At 42.4% G+C, this 24,134-nt stretch overlaps 1 protein-coding gene across 4 annotated transcripts in view; it reads right to left on the minus strand.

Annotated features, from left to right (window-relative positions):
* ZBTB40 (zinc finger and BTB domain containing 40) overlaps positions 1-23,244 on the minus strand; it is a 69,671-nt gene extending 46,427 nt beyond the window's left edge. The window contains exons 1-2 of one of the 4 annotated variants that reach the window (XM_081054878.1): positions 23,079-23,215; positions 19,171-19,248 (exon numbers count right to left, since the gene is read on the minus strand). The gene's annotated coding sequence lies outside the window, so the exon portion shown is untranslated. Of the gene's footprint in view, positions 1-19,170; positions 19,249-23,078 lie in introns of all 4 variants that reach the window. The other 3 variants (XM_081054877.1, XM_081054879.1, XM_081054880.1) reach the window with 3 other exon arrangements.
* Positions 23,245-24,134: the final 890 nt, after the last annotated feature.

Genomic DNA, 24,134 nt, shown 5'->3' on the forward strand with positions numbered 1-24,134 from the left:
TAAAAAGGCAAAATGAAGTAAAGCCATAGGAAAGAACAATACAAAAAAAGAACAGGCAGATGTGAAAAAGAATTTCTAGGAATAGAATATGATGTCATTGAAATCCATCCATTGATAAATTAAACAGATTAAAGATAGCTACAGAGAAAATTAATGATTAGGAAGAGAAGTCTGAGAAAATTACTCAGAAGGTAGCAGAGTTAAAAAAAAAAAGAGAAATATGAAAGAGAGGTTAAACGACATAGAAAATAAAATGAGAAGGTTACACATATATCTATCTAATAGGTATTCCAGATGGAGACGGAGGAGAATATATGGGAAAAGCAATTTGAAGATATAATTTCTGAGAATTTTCAAGAATTAAAGACAGGTATGAGTCTTCAAAATGGAAACTTCAAAATAACAACACAGAGAAAAATAATTGTAAACAACCCGAGAAAAGATTACTTACAAGAGAATGACAACTGTACATTCTCATTAATAACAACAGATATCAGAAGAAAATGGAGTAAAGTTTCAAATATTAAGGAATACAACAATCAACCAAGTATCTATATCCAGATTGAAATAAAATCATCTTCAAACAAAGATAGGAAACTCACAGACATCACTGAAAAAATTACTGTAAGGAGAAAACTGAACCAGAAAGAAGGGATAGGATCTAAGGGGGTGGGTTGGGGTGGTGGGGAGCAAGTAGCAAGCAAAGAAATTGCTAAACGTATCCACTAGAAAAGTTAAAATCAGAAAGACTGATACTACCAAGTGTTGGTGAGGATATGGAGTGACTAGAACTCTCATACGTTGCTGGTGGAAGTGTAAAATGGTACAACTACTTGGGAGAACTGTGTGGTGGTTTCTTACAGTAAAGAATGAACTACTGACACACGCAACAACATGGATAAATCTTAAAAATATTATGTTAGGTCAAAATCAGGCACAAAAGAGCACATACTATGTCTCAATTTATAGGAAATAGAAATACAGGCAAAACTAATCTAGGACGATAAAGTTGAATAGTGGCTATGGAGTTTGTCAGGTGGAATGGGAAAGGGAACTGAATGGAAAAAGACACAAGGGAACTTTCTGGGGGAATGGAAATATTCTATATCTTATTCTGAGTGGCCATTAAAGAGTAGGTATTTGTCAAAACTCTTAAAATAGAAACCAAAGCTCATTGTACTGCACATTAATTCTATCCCAATAAAAAAGAAATTAAGAAATGTTGATACACCTAAAATACACTGACTGTTTAAAAATGGGCGTGGGAAGGGAAGGTTAAAAACACGGTAGAATAATGATAATCCTAGTAGCTACCGCTTATTAAATGTTTACTATGTGCCACGCGCTGTTCTAAATGTTTTACATATATTAGCTTAATTAATCCTTTCCAAACTCTGTGAAGTAGGTACTCTTATTATCCTCATTTTACAGATAAGAAAATTGTGGCACAGTGAGGTTACACAACTTATCCTGGACTACACAATTAGTGTGTGGCAGAGCTAAGGGCCAAACACGGGCAGTGTGGCTTTGACGTCCGTATTCTTAAAAACCCACTGCCTCTCTGAAATTAAAAATCAAAAACATGGAATATGAAAGAAGAGAGACTAGAGTTAGGGTGTTGCAAGAGTCAAGGGGGTGACAAAAATAATGATTAACTTTAGCCTTTGTTAAGTGAAGTACGCATGCTAACAGGTAAGGATATAAGGGAGAAAAAGCTAAATAAATATTTGCAAAAGAAAGGTATAAAAGGGAATAATGAAAATGAGATTGATCCAATAGCAAGTGGGAAAAGGGAAAAAGGCCAAGAAAGTGTAGTAAACAGAAAATCACTTAAGATGGCAGAAGTCCAAATGTATTAGTAATCACAATAAAGAAGCAGATTAAACTTTGTTAAAAGGCAGAGAGATTCTCTGATTGGATTTTTAAACACCAGCTATATGCTGCTTATAAGAGAATTAATGTGTGGGTGTGTTTACACTTAAAACAGTGCTTAGCAAGTAGTAAAGATCACATGTGTTAGCTGTTATTATTACCGAAACAAAGGTGTGAATCATTCTCATTAAACAGTTTTGAAACTAGCCATCTGACAAGACAGCTGAAGTATCTATCTGTAAATAAACAATTAAACTATATAATCTTTGTAGACCACTTTCAGGTACAGAATACTGTTATTAAATAAATCTAATATGTAATCATGAAGATTACACTAGTCATTTGGGGGCTGCTGAAATATACTATAGAGAGGCTAAACGATACTTTGCTGATCTCACAAGTAAAGTGTAAAAGCCTCTGACATGTATTTTACTGAGTTTACCTACCCCTAACTCACTTTGTAAGGAAGTTAAACGGAGGAGAGAGAACAGAGTGCTAGATAGGATGTCGTGAAAGTGTGTTTTCGGAGTTAAGCAACTATAGTGTAAACACTACATGTTGGAATCTCTAAGTGAGGCCTATGGATTCTGATATAGAGGCAACCTAAATTATGTTATTAAGTACTTACTGAAACTTCTCTGCTTGGGAAAACTGTCAAAGGTCCCAAAGGAAGGACATTTAAGCAACAAAAGAGCACCAGACAGACGAATGTTTCTCAAAGAAACAATATTAAAGCCTCAAGAAAAGACTATTCTGATACAGAATAAAGATACTTAGAAAGAAAAAACTTAATTGGTTGAACCAAGTGCTGCATAATGACCCAAAACACAAATGGGAATTCAACACAAAGTGAAAACTAGGCCAGCTTTCTAAAGGGAGCACAAAGAATATATATATTTAAAATTTTATTCTGTATACTTCCAAAAAGGAATTGAAAGTTTGGGGATTCTTGACATTACAAAGAAATAACAGTCAGACACAGGAGAAAAACCAGCAAATGCAAAAGTGAGAACTAAGTCATAGTTGGCAGAAAATATGAAATCCTTTTAATGAACAAAGAGGAATATAAAGACTTACAGTTTCGAGATGCATTGTTTAAATAAAGCCGATGTTCTGAAATCTGCAATGGCTGGCAATGACCTTAGCAAAGCACTCACGAAGCCCTTTATTGCTACTACCGGAGAGTAAGAGTCTTATCCGTGGCTCGGAACTGGACCTGCTATTCCCCAATTTACTGTATTTATTTTCCCATAAGTCTTTGGCCAGCAATACACACGTCAACCAATGACTATTTGTGGGTCAATTGCCTACTATTTACTCGGCACATTGCTAGGTGTTGTGGGAGCCAAGTGAAATACAAAACAAGATTCTTGTGTCCACAAGCAGTTTGTAATAAAGTAGACTCAACTTGAGTCTTAAAAAGACTCAATCCATGAGAGACAAGATGAGGGAAGAGCAGAGAAGGGAAAAAAACCAGACTGATCCCGGGGAGTGGCAAAGAAAGGGAAAGGGCTGGAACAGGTAAATGCAAGTTAGGTACAATTTCAACAGGCAAGGGAGAAAAGGTAAAGAACTGCAGCCAGTGGGAGAACCATGAACCCCGCTCCAGAGGAAGCACACTTGGCATGGATGCTGGAAATAACGTATGTGCATAGGCAATTGGCACTGCGCCTGGCATTGGGAAGGCATCCAAGAAGCAGTTGCCATCATTCTATGGACACTTCTATGGTAGGGTGGGTCTCCCAAAACACCCAGGTACAGGAAGTGTGGAGCCTTACAGGCTGCCTAGGTTAGGGAGGCCAGAAAAGGAACAGAGGAACTTACACCTGTTTTGAGGGAAAAGCTTCTGAACTAGAAACAGTGCAATGAAAGCAGAGCTTTACCAGTGACAGGCAGGATGGACGAAGGAGGACAAGTAACCAACAGTGGGAAGGAAGAATGGGCATTCTGCATATATTGTCTACCACGAAACAACTGCAGTTCCATGGAGCAGACGCTGGACTCGCCTCTGCCTGGCTTTCTGTATCCCAACATTCAAGAGAGGAAAGCCATTCTAATACCTGATCAAGGGTCCTCTATTATGGTTCCCCTAACAATTTTGTACTCTCCTCGGGCACATCTATTTCACGGTATGAGACATCTCTCTTATGGTCAGGCTCGACGCAGCCTTACTGCTTGAAGTGTTTTTTTCCTGTTGCTATTGATAATCCCTAACTCCTGAAGAAAACTTTTACTTCTATCTTGATGCCTGGGCTCTGCTGGAACCAGAAAGCTGGAAGAGACCTTGCTGAGCCCTATTCATTGCTTTCAGCAAACACAAGTTCATTACTTTGTCACGCACTCTTGTTGCATGACCAAATGACCTTAGTCCAATCTCTTCCCTTTTTAAGGGAGGAAACTGAGGTCCTGAGAGGCTGAGTGGCTCTTTGATCTGAGTCAGCTCTAACCCCGTGGCTATTTAGTGTCGCACAAACAATCCGAATCAGGTGAAATAACAGGCACTCTCAACATAATTAGAGCAAAGATCACACATTCAGAAACAAGAAATGGGGCATTTACTACACACAAAAAGATTTAAAATGTAAGGTATCTAAGGAATCAGCTAAGTTAAAAGAGAACGACTAGCAATTATTTCTGAGAATGCAAGCAGGATTGGTGAGGTTAGAAAAGGGTGACTGCAGCTTTTAGCGGGCCCAGATTTCTCAAGTTCAAAAGCAGTTGTCATTTGGTCTCTTACACTGAGGGCCTGAAAGGCAGCAATGTGTACTGTAAGGGATGGAGATTTTTGTATCTGACACTCCTGGGTCTATGGTGTATCTTTTCATACGTATTGTCATGTTTATTCCTCACGTTATCATCACTATCATCATTCCACCCCCAGTGCTAATCTACTGCTGTTCCAATGCCTGAGATTTGTAGCAATGCCTGAATGCCCTGTGTGCTTTCCTAAGGTGCATTCTGGTCATTAGTGTATCCAGGTAGCCAGAACAGCTCTGAAGAACTCTAGTACCGAAGATTCCAAAGTGGCTGAATCGGGCATAAAATTCACCTTTGGCGATTTGGGAGGCTGGCTAGTGAGTAGATACCAAATAGGGATGATGCTGAGATAATCACATCTTGCTTACATACTGGGATTTGCACCTTGTCGTCCCATGTATCCTCATTTTACAGAGAAGACTATGGTTCAGAGATGTCAGATGCCTTGTTTAAGGCCACAGAGCTAATAAGGGGCAGAACTAAGCCAAGGTCTCAACTCTCAAGCCATGGTCCTTTCCTTTATAACATGCAGGCCGCGCTGGGTGCCGAGACTGCAGGTAATTCTCCCTTCCCAGAGTTCAGCAGCCATTAAGAAGTGTAGCTGTCAACTCTTGGTTACTTAACAAGTACACTTACAGTCTCACCCTGAGGGAACTGGTTAGTGAGCCAACCCCATCGGCTCAGGAGACCATATTTTTCTCAATTACCAATTCATGTCTCACAACACACTCCTAATGATGTCCTGCTCTCTTTTCATATTCTAGCAGGATATTATAGCAGGATATTAGTCATCAAAAAACCACTGGTAAGAGCTACTAATAATTAAGTACCTTATTGTGTTTCTAAGAACTGTTTATACGTTACTTCCTTTAATATAACAACACAGCAAGATCGTTAAACCCAATTTACAAATAAGTCCTGATAATGAAGAGGTGAAGAAACCAAGGTCACACAGCAAATCAGGGGAGGAACTGAGACTTTAACCCAGTCGGCCTGATCCTAAAGCTCACGCCCTTCTAGCCACTAGAAGTTTCTCAAACTTTAATATGCGTAGGAATCACCTAGGGACCTTGTCATAGAAAAGATTCTGATCCAGTTCTGGGCTGGGACCTGAATTCTGCATTTCTAATAGGTTCCAGGTGCTACGAATGTTGTGGGTCCAAGGAACCCTCTCTGCGTCACAAAGGACTACACAACGTTGCCTGTTCTCAAGTCACATTCTTTTCATATCGAATTATTATATATTTTAAGCAACACTTCACCTCTTAAAAGTCACAAGTCCTCCTCATTATCCTTTCCTTTTGCAGCTGCCCTTGGCTCCAGCCAGAAAAACAACCTCCAAACAGTTCTGGGAATAAAACCTACACAGTGTGAAGGATTCCAATAACCAGGCCTTAGGTGAATACTATGGCCTGGCACCAACTCAAACGCCTTTAAAATGCATCTCAGCCACCTGGGCTTCCAGGACTGGCCAGCGTCCCTGGCTGCTGCCAAAGCAGTTAAGAGGTCAAACTGCTCCTGACCTAGAGTCAAGTGTCAACTGAACCTAGTTAAGCCTTGGATGGGCCTAGAATGGTGCAGCCAATCAATAAATGCATGCGGAACTGGACAGTGAAGAGACCTTAGCTCATGACGCTACACATGACTTACTGCGACGTAGCCTTTCTAGCCACTGTGCTATTGGTCTTCCCGTACAGAATCAGACAACTCTTCCTCCTACCCAGACCCCCTGAAAACTGTATTAAATAGCATTTCAAGGCCTGTGTTCTCTTTCCTAGCATAAAGTCTAAAATTAAGGCTCAATATTATGTGCTGCATCGATATTTGGTCAAATCAGGAGAGTCTCCACAGGTTTAACCATAAATTCCACTATCTACTCTGCTCCCACAGACAAGGTCCCCTAGCCAAACAATCTTCATTTTCAAAGGGACCAGGTACAGTTCCTGCTTATCTCGGAGTCGTGGGGTTCAGTTCCCTCCCAGCCCCTCAATTATTCACATAAGCCAATCACATCCTCTGGCAGGAACCAGAGGTACCCCGCCCACTAATACTACAAAGCCTGCCTCCCAAAAGCCCTGGCTCCTTTGCCCGAGTGCAGCTACATGGGGTCCGGCATGGCAGGCTGTGTCCTTCCCTGGGGCTGGGTGTACATGTGACTAAGGAACTGCTGTCCGTCTCATATGTCCTGTATCCTATGTTGTGTGTTCAGTCACAGCCCTAGGGTGGGAGTCCCTCCCTTATCAGTGGGGTGAAGAGGAGGTGATTACAACTTCTTCTTTGCCTAATCCACTGGTCTCTGCTCTTTCATATCCTTGAATCTCTTGGATGCCTTTGGCAAAGTCAACCGCTCTCTGATGGGAATAATACCCAGCACTGTGCTAAGCATTGCCCATACACTTCTTATCTAATATCTGAGGTAGATATCATTATTATCCCTAACTGACAGATGGGGAAACTAATGCAACAAGGTTATGCAACTCGCCCAAGACATACAGCTGCTAAGTCTGAGCAGGGCTCAAACGCAGATCTGCCTGGTTCTGCGTTCTTCATGACTACCTTAGTCTCAATAGCATTTCCCGGCTCACTGCTATCCTTCCTCAGCCCCTCTCACAGACAGAGATGTGCTGCTGGATGGCCTCACAGGAGGCCCCTTGTTTCTTCTGCTGGTCTCTGCTGAAAAGATGAATGAAGATGTGTATCTGGGAGAGAGTGCTATTGGAGCAGGCCAGCTGACTGGCTTGGCTGCCAAAAGACTTCCCTCCATAGCTTGAACTTAAGGTCTGGTTTGGTTGTCAACCTTGCAGATACAAAAACCCTATCCTGGGGGCCGGCCCGGTGGCCCAGGTGGTTGGAGCTCCATGCTCCTAACTCCAAAGGCTGCTGGTTCGATTCCCACATGGGCCAGTGGGCTCTCAACCTTGAGCTGAGCTGCCTCCCGGATGGTTCAGTTGGTTGGAGCACGGGCCTAACCACAAGGTTGCCAGTTCAATTCCACGAGCCCCACAAGGGATGGTGGGCAGCTCTCCCTGCAACTAAGATTGAACACGGCACCTTGAGCTGAGCTGCCGCTGAGCTCCCAGATGGCTCAGTTGGTTGGAGTGCGTCCTCTCAACCACAAGGTTGCCAGTTCGACTCCCACAAGGGATGGTGGGCTGTGTCCCCTGCAACTAGAAAAAAATGGCAACTGGACCTGGAGCTGAGCTGTGCCCTCCACAACTAAGATTGAAAGCACAACAACTTGACTTGGAAAAAAAAATAAGTCCTGGAAGTACACACTGTTCCCCAATAAAGTCCTGTTGCCCTTCCCCAATAAAATCTTTAAAAAAACAAACAACCCTATCCTATACAAGTCTCACCGTTAATTGGACTTGGGGAGGTTAGACAACACTGTCTAAACTCATAAGAGAAGAAACAGAAACCAGAAAGCCAATTTATTAGTTCATTGACTAGTGAAATATGCCTACTCTTTGCAGTTATCTATAAAAAAAATGTAAGCAGTGATGTCAAGTCTCATCAGAAAGTCTTTTAGGAATCCCAGTAGAGACTGTAAGCTACCTTCACTGGTGCGTCTGTCATTGCCATGGAAGTGAAGTCCTGGCCCCCAGACTGGTCAGGTAGAGTCTGAGGTCAATACACACCGCACGGGCAGTGCCAGCTGTCACTGTCTTGTCACCTCCATCACCGAGTTAGTTCCTAGTCTCTTCTGCTCTCCTTTGATCTGGTTGGATTCAGCTGTGCCCTTGAGGTAACCTTGTGCAGGTACCTAACAGCACTGACTATGTCCTAATTTCTCAGTCTCTCTAAGAATGTAAGGAGTGCCCTCCTGTTGCTCCTGCCCATAGGCTTTTGTCGGTGCTCCAAACATCAGTCTCCCGCAGACGAGAACTACTGCTCCTTCCAGGAGCCTAAGCCCAGTGAAGCTCTCAGCTCACTTCCAACTTAGCCGCCTTCTGACTTCCACCTGGCACATGTGCCTTACACGGGCTATCCCAGAGGCTGGCCTCATCCCCTTTCCCTCTGTGCCTTCACCCGCTCCTTCCTCCCACACCCTTCTTCCACCTGTTACTCTGCCTGTCTTCAGGCCACTCTGCCACACGTCACTGATTAAAACTTAGAAAATTATTCGATACCAAACATAAATGAAATGGTTCCTGATCAGAAGGATAATAAAAATCAGAGAAGTCTGCAACTAGAATTATCGTCAGAGACTGTAATTCAGCCCTATCATTTTACAGGTGAAGAAACTGATTGAAATTTAAGTGATCTGCCAAGTCATGTACCTAGGTAATGGCAGGGCCAGACCCAGAACCCAGTGCTTGAACTAAAACACCCAACTCCTAAGTATACACAACATGCCCTCCATGGGGAGGGCTTCCTATATAGTAGCTCACAGACTGGCAGCCACTAGTACGAGGTAAACACAGCACAGTTACTAGTTTTTTTTTCTTTGAATGCTGATTAAATATCAACCATTGATAGTTCTTTCAATGAGAAAATAATTGTCATTAAGCCATAAAACTGCCCAAAAGTGCCTCAGGGAATACATGATTGCAAATTTCCCAATTTACTATCATTAGTAGAACTCTAAGCAAATTTGTGACTTAACAAAAACAAAAAAAAATTAAGTGACTATTTCAGATATTTAAAGGACAATATATTAATGAATTTTTTACTGAGGTCAGGATGAAGGATAAAAAAGAAAAATGAGAAGCCCAGGATAGAAGAAAAGAAAATTTAAATATTTGTGGCTTTAGACCCACTTCTAGGAATGTATATAGAAATAATTAGATATAATGAAATATTTATGTATACTGTATTCAGAGCAATAGCATTGATGGTTAAAAACTGAAAACTTAAATGTATAATATGAGATTTTAAAGTAAATATGGTATACAGTCATATTATGGAATATTACTCCACCTATAGCACATATAACGCCCTCCAAAAAATAAATTGGGACTTCATCAAATTGAAAAATTTTGTGTATCAAAGGACACTATCATGAAAGTAAAAAGACAACCCACAGAATAGGAACAAATATTCTCAAATCACATATCTGACAAGAATCTGGTTTCCAGAATATATAAATATAGTATATCAGAATATAGTATCCAGAACTCCTACAACTCAACAATAAATGAGCCAATTTAAAAGTGGGCAAAGGATATGAACAGATATCTCTCCAAAGAAAATAAAGAAAATGGCCAATAAGCTCAGGAAAAGATGCTCAAAAATCAGTAGTCATTAGGGAAATGCAGATCAAAACCACAATGAGGTATCACTCCACACCCACCAGGATGTTATAATAAAACAAACACAGAAAATACAAGTGTTGAGGATGTGAAGAAACTGGAACCCTCCTACACTGCTGGTAAGAATGTAAAATGGTGTGGTTGCTGTGGAAAACTTTGCCAGTTCCTCAAAGTTGAACACAGAGCCACCACATAACCCGGCAATTCCACTCCTACACCTCCAAAATTGAAAACATACGTCTACACAAAAACTTGCACACTAATGTTGATTTGGCTGTTACTTAGCCAAAAAGTGGAAATAACCCAAATGTCCATCAACAGATAAATGGACAAACAAAATGTTGTTATATCCTACACAATGGAATATTATTCAGCAACAGAAAGGAATGGAATATTGATATGTGCTCCAACATGGGTGGGCCTTGAAAACACTATGTTAAGTGACAAAAGCCAGACACAAAAGACCACGTAGTGTGTGAGTCCATTCATATGACATGTCCAGAATAGACAAATCCCAGGAACAGAAAGTGGATTAGTGGTTGCCACATGCTGCGAGGAGGGGAGATTTGGGAGTGAACGCTAATGGGCACGGGCTGTTCATGGTATATGGATTATATCTCAATTTTTAAAATTAGGCTCTTGAAGATTTTTAATAATGTGGGGAGATGCTTTCAATATACTAACAGAAAAAAGCCATATGTAACTATCTCTATAACTCCAATTTGGTTTAAAAACATATGTACATGCATATACACATTTGTATTAAAAAAGACATAATTTCAAAATGCTAACAGTGGTTATCCTGAGGTGGTGTTATTGTGAGGAACTTATTTTCTTTTTCATACATGTCAAAATTTTCTAGAGTAAACATGCATTATTTTTAGAGCCAGGAAATTTAAAAATAGAAACCCAGGTAGGTCTGTCTGGCTACACAGCTAACGTCATTTCCAACATACTATTCACTCACTGCAAGGTACCAGGCAAAGTCAATAAGATACAATCTCTGCCAGCAAAGAATTTACATAAGCCGAGGGTGGGGTTTTCACCCCAGTCCATGGACTGCGGAGGGGAAGAAAAGTGCACATGCTCTTTAAATTACATGCAGTGTGGTCCATTTGCACACTCTCTGTGGGGCAGGCCCCACGGCTGTCACGAGCAGCAGTGTAGCTTAGTGGTTAAAGGCTGGAGCTGCAGCCAGACTACCTGGGCGTGAAGCTTGAATGTCCAGTTAACTTAAATGTGTGATCTTGGGGAAATTACCTATCCCGCGTGGGGCAGTTTCCCCATCTACAAAACAGGAGTAAATAATAGTGCCTCTCTCACTGGTTTGTTAGAAGATTAAACGAGTTAACACCCCAAAAGCACCAGTACTATATGCTAGGGACATACTAAATGCTCAACAAATTGATTAGCTGCTGTCTGCTGTCGCTGTCATCGTCATTATCACCACCGTCACTTCATCACCAGCTTCTCAAGGAGGGAGAGACACAGCAGATTAAGGATCACTAGTTGGGTTGCCACATCTCAAAACTAGCGCTGGCATCTGATTCTTGATAAGCCTTCATAACCACTACATTCAACCAATTTATTTTTTCAGATTCTCTCGATTTCTAGTGAAACTCTTCTTTTGAGGCATTCTATAAAACACAATGAGGCAAAACATCAAAAGGCTTGACATAACCAATTGCTTGTGTCCTCTTATCTTCTAATGCCTAGAAACAAGCGATTTTTCAAGGCTATTAAAATGGAAGGAGGCTTTGAGAGACGTATCTGTCTCTCCCCTGCCTTTCGGGGCCATGCTGCTCTGATCCAGTACTTCTGCAAGACGACTCTTGACAGGCCAAACTACAAGATCTCCTAAGCAACAGATTCGTCTACGGAGTGACTGGGGTTAGTGACTGCAATACACCCAACGCAACTCTTGCACGCTGCAGGCCCGAGTGGCGACAAGCAATTATCGCTGCAGTGCTTTCACGTCCAACCTCTTAGGTATCAAGAAGGCCCTTGGCTTTGTCATTGGCCCTGATAGACATTTTGCTCTGCCCCGAATATGTGGATGCGTTCTGAGTTTTCACCAATTTGATGATAAGATACAGTTTTCTTCAGCAGGGAATCAATCTGGACCACACAGTAACACAGTACCAATTGCCAACTTCAAAGATACTAGTCTAATGTAAAAATCAAAGAGCTCAGACAACTAAAGAATGCCAAATCAGGCCTTGGGACTCCAGAGACTGTGTGCTTACAGTAAAGGTTTGGCGCTGGAAACAGAGGGCCCAGGGGGTGAATTGCAGCTGTGCCCTTCTTACTAGCTCTATGATTTCAGGCAAGGTGCTTCTCTCTCTAGGCCTCAGTTTTCTCATATGTAAAATGGGGATAATATTAGTCTTCATCTCATGGGGTAGTTATAAGCAATAATAAGCCACTGTACTTAAATGAGTCAACAATATACACAAAGGACATGTCCTGTAATATTTTAAACATTCATTAAATGTTAAAAGGAAGCATAAAAATACATCTGCCAAAATATTTGTTGTTAATAGTTCTTGGGCTGGGTGGTCAGCTCACAGATGTACTTTTTAAAAATCACTCTGCCTCACCATTTTATATGTTACATATGTATCTTCTATATATGTTAAATATCACATGATTTTTTTTAAAAAAATAATTTCTAGAAAACCACATTATATTCATATCACAGCTGGTCTGAGATGGGAGTCAGCTAGAATGGGGAGGGTTAGGCCTGTCACAGATAATTGGGCTGTAATTAGAGATTTCATACAAAGCCTTAAACTGACTAAAAATTAGGAGGAGACACAAAGAACTTCTGAAATCACCTAGTCCAATTCCCGGGTTTTGCAGATGAGAAAACCGAAGCGTTAAGGAAAGTGTTTTTAAGATCTGGTTCACTAATGACAGAAATGAGACTCTTACTGTCACCTATGTCTGAACTACATATTCTAAGTGGAAAGCAATGAGGAAGACATTTTGGAAAGGGGAAACAGACAGACACAGTTGGGAAGGGTTAAGGTAGTGACCTAACAATATGGAGCTAACATTTACTAAGATTTATTATATCCCAGGCACTGAGCCAAGCACTTTACATGGGTGGCCTTATATAAATTTTGCAAAACCTGTGAGGCAGTTACTATTATTAACTCCCCTTTCAACTGAGAAAGTGGAGACCAACAGAGATTAAATGACATCCCCCAAATCACAAAGCCAGTGTGAATGGTAGTCAGTAAATGAACCCACGCTGTCTGACTCCGGAGCTGGAACCTTTACACTGTACGTTGCCCAAGCTGGAGAATTTAAAAAGCAGTGAAGCTCTTGATCCGAGTCTTTTTCCTACTTTTTTGGTAATGTCTCAGCTCAGAGACGTAATGTACGGTATAGCTACACAGTAAATAAAATGATTATTAAGTAAGAACGAGTGACATTATTTAGAACCTACTCATTCTGTGCTCTCTGAGGCACCACACACACATTCCTCAAGCCCCCACCCCGACTGGTACGAGTGCCGCTGGGGTACATGGAGCCCTTGCAGCTCTAGTGTCACTCCAAGCCCCACTTCCCAGCCTCATCACTGGACAGCACGTCCAGATCTTTACGAGCTCAGCCAAACGCCCTGAACTGAGGCTTGGCACTGCGCAGAGAAGAAATTCAGCATAATCACTGTTCTCAAAGAGCTTATGGCACAGGTGGGAAGAAGAGACCACTTTCAGTTTAAAATCCTTCTTTTCTTGTACCTTCAGAGTGAAGCGGCAGAAGTACTGAAGAGACAACGAACCTTCGGCTTCCTGCAATACTGTCCTTATGCCACTACTCAGGTCACCCTACCTTCAGACACCCCTGCGGACTTTCACAGATGAACTCCCTTCTCCTCTCCTCCTAGTGCCGTAAGGTTTTTTGGTCTTTGAAGAAATGGGATTATTTTCATCTCTTACCTTTCTCTAGTCCATCACCAGGGAGTATGAAAAGAGAGGTAACTTACAGAACTAACAAAAACAAACAAACAAATAAATTGTACAAGGGCATAACTTCTCTATTGTCTTGAACTTTGGGAAAGAGTCTGTAGGAATCCATACTATTTGCTCAAAAATGTTCAAAGAAGACATGGACAATTTCCCTCTCAACGTTTTGCTGCCCGGGGTAAAACATCCAGAACTCTAGGGGCCCATTAGTCTGCTGTCTTGGACTCTGACCTTAGAAAGTCTCCCTCTGGTTTGAACTGACTGGAAGTGAGGCCAGTGGACAGCAGAGTGCCAGCTCTGAGCAGCTGGTGTCGAGGGTAGCCAAATTTAATGACTGCCAGGGCTTCAGAGCAACATTCAGAAGCTACGGTACCACACCAGTCTAAGGGCTAAATGAGTAAGAGCAGTAAGTTTCACTGTTATTTAAATGTATAGGTTCCTGACATCATGCTAGGTAGGGGCTGGGCACACAAAACAGTGGCAGGTCTTTAAAAATCCACTAATACCAGATCGCACTAATAAAACTAGACCAAAAAACAGGAAAGGCAAAGCGTGAGCAGAGCACATAAGGAGTAAGGCAGGGGGGCTTACTGATTGCAAATGGTAGAAGTGAGGGCAGTAGCTGGGATATGAATTAGCAGGGAAGACTAATAAAATACGACCAGTTTGAGTTTAGAAGAGTGGCTCTGGACTGTCTCCCTTGCCTGGGCTTTTCCCTAGCCAGCTGGTTAAAATTTGAAAAACCTTAATAAGGAGCTAAAAATAAAAGGTTCTAAAGCCGACTTCAGCTTTGTAACCTTGAGTTACTTAACCTTTGAAAACCTGTTTTCTCAAGAGTAAAATGGAGTTAACATGTATGTAGGAGCTCATAATGCTATTTTCACTTTTGTATGTTTGAAATTTCCATACCAATTTTTAAAATGGGGATAATAGTACCTACTGCTTAGCTGCTGCAAGGATTACAAGAAATATTTATGTGAAACACCTAGTATAGAGCCTGCACTTTGTAGGCTTCAATAAATGGTAATTACTATTACCAACATAATATTTTTTAAAGTTCTAGGCCAGGGATAAGGAGGAGAACAAAATGCTGTGAACCAGTGAATTAAAGGCTGCAGAGTGCAGACTCACACAGGTCTTACAGGCTTCACTTTCTTCCCCTTTCATTTTCCCCTTACTGCTTTATTTATCCATTCGACAACTACTCCTATGTACTGACTACCTACTGTATGTAGGACACAGAGTCAGGTAGTAAGAAGGGGAAAGACAGGCAGACAACAGAAGGGATTTTGAGGGGACAATATAACAAGATGGGCTGTTGGGGGTGTATCTCAGAACCAAATGAAATGATATGCAAAAAGTCTGGAATATGTGGGTATATGCAACTTCTCTGAGAAGTTCTGGGGGCATTCTCAAAGAAATTATTTATTTTTTTAAAGTTAAGAACGAATGTTTAGGGCGGCCAGTTGGCTCAGTGGGTTAGAGCGCAGTGCTCATAACACCAAGGTCACCGGTTCAATTCCCACATGGGCCAGTGAGCTGCGCCCTCCACAACTAGACTGAAAACAACAACTTGACTTGGAGCTGATGGGTCCTGGAAAAACACACTGTTCCCCAATAAAATTTTTTTAAAAAATTACAAAATCACTATGTGCTAAAAAAAAAAAAAAAGAATGAAAGTCTAACAAACTGAAGAAGAAGCACACAAATTTTACATAAGGAAAAACATAAAGCATTCCTGAAAAACCATAAAAGTAGCCTTGAGCAAATGGAAAGATAGACTGTGATCTTGGATAGGAAGACTCAATATCATAAAGATGTCAGTTCTCCCTAAGCTAACTTATAAATTTAACATGATCTCAGTAAAAATACCATCAAGTTGTTTCCTCCTGAAATTAGACAAACTGATTATAAAGTTCACATGGCAGAATAAACAAGTCAAAGCAGCCAAGGAAATGCTGGAAAAGGGCAGTATGAAAAAACTGGCCTTTCCAAATAGTAAAACAAATTATAAAGCCTCTAAAATTATGATGCTTTTGTAATGACATATGAACTGACAAACCAAGGGAACAAAATAGAAAATCCAGGAATAAATCCAAATGCATACAAGAGGTTAGTATCTAAGAAAGACAGCATCTCAAACCAGTGGAGTAAGGTAAGAAGTTTTAGTGTTGGGGCATCTGGCTGGCCAATGGGAATAGATAAAATTGGATCCTCCTTCAAACTAAATGCCTAGAAAAATACCAAATGGATCAGAGGCTTAGATGGGTTTTTTTTTTTTTTTTTTTTTTAAAGTGAAACCAGGGGGCCGGCCCGGTGGCTCAGGCGGTTAGAGCTCCGTGCTCCTAACTCCGAAGGCTGCCGGTTCGATTCCCACATGGGCCAGTGGGCTCTCAACCACAAAGTTGCCAGTTGGACTCCTCGAGTCCCACAATTGACGTTGGGCTCTGCTCCCTGCAACTAACAAGGACATCTGGACCTGGAGCTGAGCTGCGCCCTCCACAACTAAGGTTGAAAGGACAACAACTTGACTTGGAAAAAGTCCTGGAAGTACACAGTGTTCCCCAATAAAGTCCTGTTCCCCTTCCCCAATAAAAAATCTTAAAAAAACAAAAGTGAAACCATGTATGTACTAGAAGAAAACATTAATGAATTCCTCATAAACTGAAGAGTAGGGCAAACGTCCTTACTCTAATTCAAAACCTAAAGCAATACATACACTGTAAGACTGATAAATATGACTATACAAAGATATAAAACTTGTGTACAGCAATAAAACATATGCAAAGTCAGGCATATAACACACTGGTAAAAATATTTTTGCAACTTATACCACAGACATTGGGGCCGATATCCTGTATCTCGTAAAAGGAGAAAACAAATTTAAACTATACTGATATTTTGTTTCTTACCTAACAGATCGGCAAAAGCCCAAAACTCTGACAGTAAGACTCAAGAGAAAAAAAAACAAGGCAGGTCGGGCATGAAATACAAACTTTTGTGAATGTACCTTGTTATATAGTTTTGATTTTGGAATGATGTAAATGGTTTACAATAGTTAAAAACAAAATCAGACTTTGAAAAGCAATTCTTAAAGTTTAAAACAAATAAAACTGTTTATCAAGTTTATCAAGTTGGTGGCATAACCACATAAAGAAAATAATTAAAAGTGACTTCAGGACAGTATTTGACTATATATCTCAAGTAGCACATAGTGTAAGGACAAAGGAATCACATAGAAAACTAAAATATTCAGTAATCTAATGATTCATGTGGATGACAGAACTGCTGGTTAATAACACGGCCAGGGACATCAGCAGCCTCAAAGCCCCCCAGTATGGCCCAGAAAGGATGAAGTTCTGTGACCCAATGAATGGCTACCAGCGCTCCAGTAGAAGGGTGAGAGGGGAGTGGAGAGCGCTGAGATGAGGTTTGAGACTAGCGCAGCCAGAGAGCTTGAGGGCAGGCAATGTTCCTGGTGGAGCTGTATGCATGGGAGTGACATGTTCCAAGCTGTGCTTTATAAGGATCACTGGCAACCATGTACAAAACAGACTGAAGAGGAACAAAGCTGGAAGCCAGCTGACCAGCTAGAAGGTTTTTGCAGTAATCCAGGACAAGGGATTATAGTAGCTTTTCCCAAAGGAGAAAGGGGACATCCAACAGGCTTGTAGTCCATATAAATTTGTGCTCTTTATGGGTGGGGAGTGGAACGGGGGTGGCAGGTTCAGAGAAGGGGAAGATCATGGGAGGACTGCCAGGTTTTTCTGCCTTTGGCAACCCTGGGGTACCATTCACTGAGACTAGGAACCAAAGAGAAATACCAGATGGAAGAAAAATGGCAAATTCACTGCTGCCAGACCCCTGACAGCATCTTTCAGACCTCGTGGGGACACGGAGCTGAAGGAGTCAAGAAGGAAAAGCCACAGGTCAGGCTGCAGTCCTCGAAAGCTGAGAAACAGATGAAGCGAGCGGGTTACAGTATTTGCAATATCTTCTCAAAGTCAGAAACAGAATCACATACTGTTCACTTTTATTTTTATATTTAAAAAATTCAAGTAGCCAATATTTGGAGCCTCAACAGCTATTATTTACCTTTGTAATCCTTTGTTTCTAATCTCCCTCATCCTACTTGGGCCCTTTCCTTCATAAAATATTCTCTATTATTTGTCCCAGAACCAGATTCTAGGGCGTGTAGCAGAGGGCATTCATGCAAATACCTCCAAAGATCATACAGTTATAAAATCTCTGATGTTTAAATGTAAGCAACTAATTGTTAAACACTATATGGGCCAAATAAAGTCTGGCCGACTGAAATTTTCTATTGAGGTACCATTTTTACAAAAAAGCCCATGATAAAGATTTAAAAGCTATTTCCTTCTTTTCATTTCCCTTTGAGTACTAATAAAACCAGAAATTACAACTATGAATGGACTTTCTTAGAGGTCCTAGTATTAGAGAAATTCGGAGATAAGTTTGGCTTCAAAACAGAAGCTCTTTCCTTTCGCAGATGCAGAGGGACTCCTGGACAAATGCTGGGAAAGCATCCCCTCCTTCTTGACACCTGTCTCTGTCTCTTTGAATCTATCCCTCTCTTCCTCCTCTTTCCCTCTTGACCCTCCTCTCCTAAATCGGAGGAACTGACACTGTCTGTAAGAAGTTGAAGTCTAGAGCCAAAGGATTAGGCTTCTACTACTCTTCCTTTCACCTGTTCAAAGAAACAAATATGGTATCTGCTAACACAGTGGCCAAGACAAACAATATGCCTCCATTTCAGCAGCCTCATGTGAAATAAGGACAAACAGGGTCTCTAAGGGATTTCTGAAGCACCTCATTGGGTAAATATCTCTATTACAAATGCACATTCAACCATGCTTGACCACTTTAGGCTGGAATCAAGGTCTGAAAAGATGTTTTTAAAACTCAGAGGTCAACGCCACAGAACAGTAGGACATAACTGGCTTTGGGGGGATTTTCAACACTCCTGTGATTCAGTGATGTGGTATTTCATTGCTGGCTCTGCACCCTTTGAGGGGTCAAGGACCCCCTCTGAGATCTGATTGAAGTAATGCACCCTCTTCCCAGAAAAATGAATTCACACAAATTTGCAAGCAAATTCAAAGGATTTGCGGATCCCTTGCAACTCCACTGTTCCCCCAGATTATCAATCCCTGCCTTAGGGGGATCAGCTACAACGCATTTACTTCATCCAAGGAAATGAAATACTTGGTGTCATGATTTGAAGATCTGACAATACGGGTCTGGAGGCTAACAACATCAGGGAAACGTAAGGTAAGCTAGCTTTCTTTCCTTACCCTCCTCTCCCCCAAGGCCTGCAGGAGTCTCAAAACTGCATGCTCTCCGCAAATGAACTACCACACCTTCTGCGTGACCTAAAAAAAAAAGGGGGGGGGGAACAATCTCATCTCTGACTTTAAATGCCCTTAATGCTTAATTTTCCCTCTATGTGGTGACAGCTGGCTTTCTCCACATTGTTCAAGGTGCTGACTTTAGAAGGCAGTCTATTGGAGATCCAGAAAACCAAATAGCCCAATTCAATGTCCTTGTAAAAATCAAAGAGCTCACTTTCCTAAAGAGCTGAGAGAGGCTGAGAGGTCAGTGCCTTCCTCCAGGGTGCTGGTACAGGCAGAACTCCAGAGGGTAATGTAAACACTCAGTATGAGGCAACAGGGCATACCAATTTGCTTTTCAATCTATTTTATTTCAGTTCAAAGCATCTTTGCAGACAGATAGTCCAAGAAAATAAGCCACACTTTGGTTATACTCAGTCTTCCTCAATCTCCAAAAGCAGCTGAGTATTGCCAAAGCGCGGCTCTTTTTCCTGCACTGCCTGTCTGCCATGATGCTTTGAACTGAAATAGACTGAAAAACAAATCAGTATGCCCTGGCTCTTCCTGCAGTTTTATGCTATCCTTCAAAGCTAATGTTACCACCTACTCGTTACTGGAACCAAAAAGACCCAAATCACAGAGTAAAACTGAAATACTTAAAATTTGAAGGTCCCACCCAAACCTAAAATAGCAATTTAATTCAAGGCTTGTTGTTTAACATTGCATTAACATGCCACTCTGTCCGGTTCCTCGCTCCATTTGATGGGCTGGATTACATTTTCTGATGACATGTGCCATCTGGGTACTGGACACAGTTTAAAGCAAAACTTGACATTGCTGATCTTATATAGTTCACTCAATTTATTACGGCCTCTGTAATTTTTCATGTTCATGAGCCCAAACATCATATTATTTTTACTTACTCAAAAAGTCTGCTACTTGCTTTAAAGTGTTCAATTCCATGCTTAAAGTATACAACATTATTTTGAAAACTTTTAGAGGTAAGCCACAATCATTTGTAAACAAATTTTGAAACGATCACCAACTAGAAGAAGCCTTTCATTTTCTTAGAATGTCATAAGAAAATGCACATGTACACAAGAGGAACGCAAATGGTTTTGAACTTGAAATACTAAAATGATGAAAAATGCTCTGAATAGACTTTTGTAAAATTTGGCTGGGAAAAAAACTTATATCCCGGTTGAAAAAACTTACATCCCAGTTGGAAAAGTTAATCTCTTAACAGAAACATTAAGGAAAAATAAGATCTGTTCCCCTACCTCCAAAAGACAGAAACACCCCTTCCCACACACACAATATTGTGTGTAACACACTTCTTGATTTTCGTTATTATTTAGCATGTTAAATAAGTTTCCATTTGGGGCCAAATTTGGTTAGTTCTCCCTGATTAGAATTCAGTAACATGTGTAACAAGAAAACTCAGAACCTATTATTACATTTCGTCTTATTTAATCCACACAATAACCCTTTGAAGAGGTACCATTATCCACATTGGACAGATCAGACAAGTAATCTGTAAGTGGCCCAGCAGCATGCAGCTCTGTCAGCAGCAGAGCTGGGTTCAGGGCCAGAGATCAGAGCAGAGGACTGTGAAACAGCACAATCACTCACTCCTTTTGGTCCTCCAACACCCTGGTTCCTGCCACTATAGTCTCTGAACCTATTGAAAAATTCTGCCTCCCCACTTCTCTCCCTTTTCCCGTCTTGCTGGACTGGTTCCTTGTCACTCAACAAGTTTCAACTTAAACTACCTTTCTCAAGGGAGGCCTTCCAGGGCCATCTTGGGAAAAGGAGTCTGTCAGGTTAGCACTGTTTTGTTTCCTTTATAGTAGTTGCCACGGTTTGGAGTAACTATTATTTCTTTACTGTCATGGACACTAGGTTTTAGGTCCATCTTGCTCACCCTGGCTTAGCACGGTGGTACCTGGTACATAGCAGGCACTCAAATATTTGCTCAGCACATGGCCTGGATTTGTTGATTTAATATTTACCAAATGACTGGTTATGGGCACTGGCTAGCCCCTGATACATAAAGGTAAGGTGTGGTCCATGCCTTTGAAGACCTCCCAAGTTGGTAGAAAAGATAAACAGATAGAATAATACAGGGTGGTGAGTGGGATCAGTTTAGGTTCAGATCTCAGTTGCCTTATGCATTCATTAGCTATGTAACCTTGACATCTCTCCTCTGAGTCTCAGTGTCCTCATCTTTAAAATGGGAATATTAATACTACCTATGTCATAGTGTTGGTGTGAGGATTAAACGATAATCCATGTAAATCAAGCACATCGTGCAGTCCTTAGCACAGAGGAATCACTCAATAAACATTAACTACTAATTTTATTATTATGATGCTCTGACAGCTGTATTTGAAATTATCTTTATTTACTTGCGTACCACCTGTCCAAGCCCCTATAGAATTTAAATTCTGTGGAAGGACAAAGATTATATTGATCTTGTTCGCCACTGTATTTCCAGGGATTTGAATCATCTCTAGTGCAAAGTAGGTGCCAAACAAATGTTGAACAATTCCTGAAAGCATGCGTGCAAGCATGGGTTGTTCTAAAACCATTTGTTAAACTGGTGATGAATAGCTAGGTTTGGGAACTGCTGCCATCTAAGAAAGGCATCTAAATTAGAAAATGGGGTGTGGCCGAAGTTTGATGATGTAGCCAAGTAGAAATTTCACTTTGGGGTTGTAAGTGAATCTCCTCGAACCACACAAAGATTGGAATACAATTCCAAGGAAGAACCAATGACAGCCCCAGGGTGACCAGGTAGGGGACTACCAGAGGTGAGCTCAATTTGCAGCCCCATAACTGTTATAGTACACCCTTAAATAGCTTAACCACTCAGAATCTGAGCTTCCCTTCTCTTGAAGAGAAACAGGGACACTCGCCTTTAATGTGTTGTTAGCCCAAAAACGCTGGGTATGAATATAAATAAAGCACCTAGCTTATCATAACAATTCCCACTTGGAATAATAAATCAATGAGACCCGCCGGGATGATGGAAGCCAGTGGTTTGTCAAAGAGCGCGAAGGGCACGGGACAGCTGTTAACTGGAGTTTCCCATTCCGTGAGCAGCGGCCTGAGGAATCGCGGGACAACACGGGCCGCGTCCACGTGTGTCTATGGCAAGGGTCGGCGCTCTTCTGATGTACAGGGCCGGAGAGAAAGATTTGCGGCTTTGTGGGCCAAGTGATCCGAGTCTTGCGACATCTGTGTCAACTACCCCACTTTGCTCTGGTCGCAGGAACGCAGCCGTAAACAAAGCAGAAACCAAGCACATGGCTGTGCGCCCATAAAACTCCATTTATGGACTCTTGAAAATTTGATTTCATGTAACTGTCACAATTCATACGAAATACTGCCCTCCCCACCCCCCACCCCCAAAACCATTAACAAATGTAAAAGCCGTTCTCAGCTCCTGCAGACACAACCCGGGACGGACCTGGCCCCAGGCCAGTTTGCCCGTGCCCTGTGCGGGGGCGGGGCGGGGGACGCGACCGGGAGCCTCAGCGGCGGGCGGCCCGCGGCGCGGGGAGGGCGGAGGCGGTGCGGGGCCAGGGCGGGCCCCGGGCGGAGCGCAGGCCCCGGCGGGCGCGGGGGGCGCGGGGGACCCCTCCGCCTTTCCCCGCCCGCCCGGAGCAAGAGCCGAGCCTGGCTCCGGGTGGGGGCCGCCCACGGGGGTCCGCGTCCCGGGGCGGGGGAGCGGCTGGGACTTGGCAGAGCCGGGCGCGGTTCGCCCTGCGAAAGGGTCCTCTGCTTGCCCCTCATTTGGGGCGCCTCTCGCCGGCATCAGCTACAAGAGGGGTCTCCACGCTGAGTCCCAGCCCCGTTTCTATGGTTACCTGTTCAGCACCGATTCAAACTGCCGTTCTTTATTGACAGCGCCATAAAGGACACGAACACTCCTGCCCAAAGGGAACAATAAAGATTTCTTCATTCAACAGCGCCATAGACGCCAGAAGACGGCCATCTTGAGGCCGGCGCAGACGGGCTATAGGCGGCGAGGGGGAGGTCCGGCCTGCCCCGCGCGCTAGTCACGTGCTGGGGGGGGCTCCTGGGGGTGGGGCCTGTGTCACGCGCGCTGTCTCCACCAATACTGGGACACTGGAGTAAGCCGGTTACTGACCTTGTCTCTGACCTATAACCCCTAACCCCTCCCCTGCCCACACTCGCTTAGGAAAGTTCAAGTCGAGTTACACCGCCCCTCGCGGTGGTGCAGCACTAGGGTTAGGATCAAGTAGACACAAAAGGTTTCTTTCCATTTTTCCAAAACAACTTGTTCACGTGCAAGGCGGAGACGTGACCTGAGCCTCGTCCCCAGACGCATTCTCATTGGTGGAGAGGCTTGGCGCTTCTCGGACCTGATAGGCTAATATACCCGAATCAACCAATCGTGATGTATTGAAGGCATTTTGATCCCGCCTCTCCCTCCCCCAATTTCAGTATTTAGGGATTTGGGGGCAAGGTGTTCACAGACGTTCTTTTGCTCACTTTCTCACGTGCTTAGTCGCACACTACGCGTTCCACGTTGAGGCTCCTCTTGCCACCCTCACGCAGCCAAACATGAAGTCAGATCCAGACAATGTCAGACTAATTAAGTCACATCAGCGCTGCCCCACTGAACCTCATACTGTCACTCTGTCACTGCCACGCAGCTAATGTTTCTGTCACTGCCAGTCATGCTGCCCAAATCCAGTTGTCTCAGTACAATGCTGAGTTCCCTCTGTGGTCACAGCTGTTACATCAACAGTGTCAATATCCAGCCATTCTGAGAGCTGTCATTGTCAGCCTGACTCCTACATCATTACCGTTTTTAATCACAAATTCAATCTGCGGGGCAGAACTGTCACTCACAATGTTGCTGTCACCTGGTCCATCATCTTTTACTGTCACTGTCC

Source organism: Rhinolophus hipposideros (genome assembly GCF_964194185.1).
Source record: "Rhinolophus hipposideros genome assembly, chromosome: 8".
NCBI classification, from domain to species: domain Eukaryota; kingdom Metazoa; phylum Chordata; class Mammalia; order Chiroptera; family Rhinolophidae; genus Rhinolophus; species Rhinolophus hipposideros.